Source organism: Arachis ipaensis, chromosome B6 (genome assembly GCF_059453495.1).
Source record: "Arachis ipaensis isolate K30076 ecotype BB chromosome B6, ASM5945349v1, whole genome shotgun sequence".
Classification (NCBI taxonomy): domain Eukaryota; kingdom Viridiplantae; phylum Streptophyta; class Magnoliopsida; order Fabales; family Fabaceae; genus Arachis; species Arachis ipaensis.
The window spans coordinates 6399406-6405014 of record NC_142441.1 but is presented as its reverse complement, the minus strand read 5'-3'; the positions used below and the strand labels follow the sequence as shown (position 1 = coordinate 6405014).

The window sequence follows — 5609 nt, the reverse complement described above, 5'->3', positions numbered from 1 at the left end:
GTCATCGAATCAGATCATTTGAAGTATCATGGAAAATGCAAGGAATTCGGCAAGGGTTGTAGTTGGTTGATTCGTGTAGCGCTGCGTTCACGAAAGGGCACTTGGGAGGTTAGGAGGTACAACGGGCCACACACATGCTTGGAAACCTCTATTTCAAGTGATCACCGTCAGCTGGATTACCACGTTATCTGTGCGAGGATTCTTCCTTTGGTTAGGGCAGATGCTGCGGTTACGGTAAAGGTACTACAACAAGCGACAGAAGCCGACTACGGTTTCAGGCCTAGTTACAGGAAGGTTTGGATGGCCAAGCAGAAGGCAGTGGCACAAATATATGGAGATTGGGAAGAGTCTTACGCAGAGTTGCCACGTTGGATGCTCGGGGTCCAGTCAACAATGCCCGGAACAATGATAGTGTTGAAGACCTCTCCTGTTCGGCTTGGTGGTGAGGTTGATGAGTCGACGGTGTACTTTCACCGGCTTTTCTGGACATTTTCACCCTGTATGGAGGCATTCCGGCATTGCAAGCCCCTTGTCAGTATTGATGGTACCCACTTGTATGGGAAGTATGGAGGGACGCTGCTGTTGGCGATAGCTCAGGACGGGAACTCGAACATCCTCCCGATAGCATTTGCCCTTATGGAGGGAGAAAATGCAGAGTCATGGTCATTCTTCTTGTCCAACCTACGAGAGCATGTGACTCCTCAGGAGGGTATCCTTGTTATCTCTGACAGGCATAATGGGATCAAGGCAGCGCTTGAAGCACCTAAGACTGGGTGGCTGCCTCCCCGAGCTTTTCGAGCGTACTGTATTCGGCATGTGGCTGTGAATTTCGCCCTAACGTTCAAAGGTAAGGACTCAAGGAGGATGTTGGTGAATGCTGCGTACGCAAAGACTGAAGCTGAGTTTTATTACTGGTTTGACATCATGCGGACTGAGAATCCAGCAATGTGTGACTGGGCCAACTGGATGGAGTACGACAAATGGACCCAACATGAGGATGGTGGTCGACGGTTCGGGCACATGACAACCAACATCAGTGAATGTGTGAACTCCGTGTTAAAGGGAACTCGCAACCTCCCGGTCACATCGTTGGTTAAGTCAACTTACGGGAGGTTTGCTCAGCTATTTGTGGTACGGGGACAGACAGCAGAGGCACAACTCGGATCTGGGCATGAATTTTTTCAGGCGTTGGTGAAGGCTATTGATCGGAACCTAAGAGACTCTAGGTGCTTCACTGTGACGTTATACGACAGGCATCAGTCCGAGTACACCGTCGCGGAGACGACACCAACCGGGAGCTTCTCGCTGGGTAGCTATAGAGGTTCCCTTAAAGATCACAGATGCGACTGTGGCCACTTTCAGGCGCTGCATTATCCTTGTTGCCACGCCATTGCGTGTTGTGCCTACTCTCGCCTTAACTGGGCGTCATATGTTCACGAGGTGTATCGTATGAGTGAGGTGTTCAACGTTTACAAGCAGGGTTTTTTTCCACCTATCCCTGAAGGACTATGGCCTCCATATGCTGGGCCTACTATCATTCCTGACCCTAATATGCGGCGTGCAAAGGAAGGTCGTCCAAAGGCAACCAGGATCCGTGGAAGTATGGATCAGTCTCAGGAGAACCAGCCGAAGCGCTGTGGGCTATGCTGTCAGGCTGGGCATACGCGGAGGAACTGTGACCAGCGAAGACAGAGTGGTGAAGGGGATGCCTAGATCTCATGTCATCTAAAATGTCCTCTATGTTGTTTCAGTTGTTTTAGGAACATGATAATTTTAGTAATGTATGGTTGGTTAAGTCTATGACTGTCAACATGTTTTTTTAATGCAATAATTTCATATGAATAAATTCCGGTTGTTTTACATGTTTGATTGCATCACTTTGGTGTCGTTTCTATTGTGCATGATAATTGTGACCGAAGAGTTACATATCAAAGAAGCTCAAACCGGTTTAACTACTTAGTCAAAAGAAAAATAACATTTCACAAAAGTCTCAAAGATATAAGTCTCACTAGCAACCACAGTACATAAACTAACAAAGTCCCTACCGGACGAGAAAATATGACATAACTAATCAGAATCCTCAATGGTGTCACTGTCATCATCGTCGAACTGACCAAGCAGGTGACCTCCGGTGCCACACAATGGAGGACGCCTCACCCGCCTCGGTCTCTGATCTGCCGCTGGTGCTGATGGCTGTGCGGGAACGGCGCTGAATGCAGAGGCAGGTGTCCCTCCTAATGCGAACCATGGGTCAGACGGAGATGCAGCAGGCTCGTTGAGGTCAACGACCAACTGAGCCTGAACGTCGTCACTCCGTGGCTACTGATCAGCAAACTGGACATGCTCCTCAGGCATCTGTGGCCTATAATGGGTATCATCATCATCCCTGAGCATGTCTGCTATATCCCTGTAGAACTCGGACTCAGTAACAGGATCATCAATGTCCATCCCGACAGCCGCGGTAGTAAACTCAGCAAAAGCATGTGGCGTGACGTTCCCAAAGAGCTGAGAGCTACTACCCACATCATAGGTCGGCTGATCCATAGCTGAGGCTGAACCAACTACGTCCTCACCGGGCACGTGCTGAGTCCCGTCATCCTGCACGGATGGTCCTTTTGAACGAGCACCTCCACGGTCATCCCGGCCAGCCTGCCGTCTCCCTCTACGTCGAGGAACACGGTAATCCACTGCATCCCCAGGCTCAGCTCCAGGGAGGTCCTCCTCCAAACGGTCGGCAAACCATCGCCACTCGCGATCAGTGGTCTGGGTCCCTATACGGCGACGCCGATCGACTCGTCTGTTATCTGGTCTGTCGTAAACGTGCACTCTAGGAGGTGCCTGTGACGACCCTCTGTGACGAGCCTCCTCAGTCAACACAATCGGCCTCGGATCCTGAAATGCAACATCTGGGGATAGGAATCTGTGCGCCACACGGCACCACCACTCCAGGTACTCTGCTGATGGACCGGGGTCAAGGACTCGATCGACCCATATGACTGACTGAAGGAGATGCTGAACACCGCCGAACTGGGGTAGAACCCTATCGACCTGATGCCACTCAATCGCAGCAAAATATATTAGGCTAGTGATGGCCGTCCATAGCCTACGGTGCTGGTCAACTAGTATCTCCGGATGAATAACAGCAGCAACCTCAACAGAAGAATAAGGCTCCCACACAAACTGTATCGAAACAGTAAGAGTTTCATCAGACAATGACATTTAACAAAAACCAGTTCAAGTATCAGCAATAAATAAATGACTCACATCGTGGACACGCAATCGATCCAATGCAAGGCATGCGGAAACTAATCTTTGTGCCCCTGCATCGTTCCTCGGCATAAAATTGGCCCACCTACAATTTTAATTGAAATGATGTCAAAACAAAGCATAACACATGATGTTCAACAACTTATGAATCAAAAATAATAAACCCTACCTGGAAGCAAGAGGAAACCCGAATCGGTCAAACCCAGTGGGCCTCAGAGTGGGAAACCTCCAGAAAATCTAAGACTGTAGCAGCTGTAGCGGCCCAGCCAAGTTGACAACGTTTCGGTTTGTCCCACGACAAAGACATCTATACAAACAGGCCAGTGCAGCCGAGCCCCAGCTATATCTGCCCAAGTCGTCCAACGATGCCAAATAAGGCAACCAGCGAAGGTGGACCCGGTTTGCATTCTTGTCCGCAAACAGCTGAGACGACAACAGCATCAGAATATAAGCACGTGCGTATATACGCACGGTCTCATCACTAGCATCTGCTGGGAGAACCCGAAACCTCTCATGGAACCATGTGTAGCACACTGTCATCTGCTTTACTTTACTCTGTGGAGGTAACTCCCCAAACAACTCCCGGAACCACACCCATGCTGGTCTACCGTGTTCCATCAGATTCTCAAACTCAGTCAGGCACCCACTAACGGGCGCACCATCGATTGGCAAACCCAGCTGATATGCCACATCCTGCAAAGTAATGGTGCACTCACCAAAGGGCATGTGGAAGGTGTGGGTCTCAAGACGCTACCGCTCAATAAATGCGCTAAGGAGAGGCTCATCAACCCAGAACCACTGACTATTTAGCCTAGCCAAATGATACAAGCCCGCAGTCTCAAGATACGGTATAATCCGGTCATGTAAGGGCATATTCTGTTGTCTCCTAACGGCGCTAATAACCCTACTAAGCTGCAAAATGTGGGTAACAAAATCACTCAACATACAACCATTACTAATAACATCAAACATAATTTAGAAAAAATTATTAGAATACTCACATTAGTTTTATTGATTCTCTTAATATTAAATTTAAAATCCAAACTACGAGTACTCTGCACTCATGATTACAATAAAAATAAAGTAATAAAATATTTTAACTAACAATAACCATAATAATAGCGATATTTACAAAAATACTATTAATCAGAATAACAAAATAAATAAACATAATAAAATATTTTTACTAACAATACCAATAATAATATCAACAATTATATAAACAATATTAATAACAACAACAATAAAAATAAAAATAATAAAATATTTTTACTAAGAATAACCATAAAAATATTGATTTTTATATAAACAATAAAATTTTAATTTACGGTAACCATAATAATATCAATATTTATATAAATAATATTAATCAGAATAACAATAAAAATAAACATCATAAATTATTTTTACTAACAATAATCCTAATAATATCAATATTTATATTTATAAGAATTTTAATAATAATAATAATAATAACAATAATAATAACTAACCTCTTCGTCAATATATCCTGCCAGGTGAGCAACGCCATTTAGTCGGTACAAGCGATCCTCACCCTCCATTGGCTCCACCATCCACGCCTCGTTCAAACCTTCTAAGCTTTTCCTAAATCCTCTCAACACAACAAGCTTCAGAATTTTTTTGCTGAGACAAATGATCCGTGCTGAGCTTCAACGGATTAGGTATTTATAGCCCCTAACACATAAATCGTGGGAGGCTACAGGGGTTTCTGTTTATTGCGCAGTATTCATAAACCGCGGTGGGTTACATGGTTTTATATTTAATTCGTCTTCTTCATAAACCGTGGTAGCCTACCACGGTTTATGCCTTCCATTCCAACTTCATAAACCGCTGGAACCTCCCACGGTTTACAAAGAACAAAATTCCCTCATAAACCGTCCCTTGCAGCCACGGATTATGTACAATTCAAAAACCGTGGTTGGTTGCCACGGATTACATAGAAGTGGTTTTTGCACATGCAAGTAACATGATTCAGATTTGTGTATTTGGGTAAACATTTCAAGTACTTTATTTATTTGGATGAATTGCCCTTTATTAAATATGTACTTCAATTCTGTTAACAATTAAAAAAATCATAAAAAATAATATAATATTATTTGTCTAAACTCTAAAGTAAAAATAATCTGATATTTAATTAAGAAAATAATAATCTTAACTGAAATTATCTTGATAATAAAATCAATAATCAATAGTTATATACTAGTATGTCTATTCTAATCTTTTTTTTTTCATAAAGTTTTTTAGTTGCTTTTTCATGATTTTATTATGGTAAAAACTCACATGCAGTTATTTTTATGTGAAATTTATAGTAAAAAATCGTA

The 5609-nt window shown here is 43.8% G+C and overlaps 1 pseudogene; it reads right to left on the bottom strand.

Annotated features, from left to right (window-relative positions):
- Positions 1 to 2067: 2067 nt before the first annotated feature.
- Positions 2068 to 4841, bottom strand: LOC148554476 (uncharacterized; annotated as a pseudogene).
- Positions 4842 to 5609: the final 768 nt, after the last annotated feature.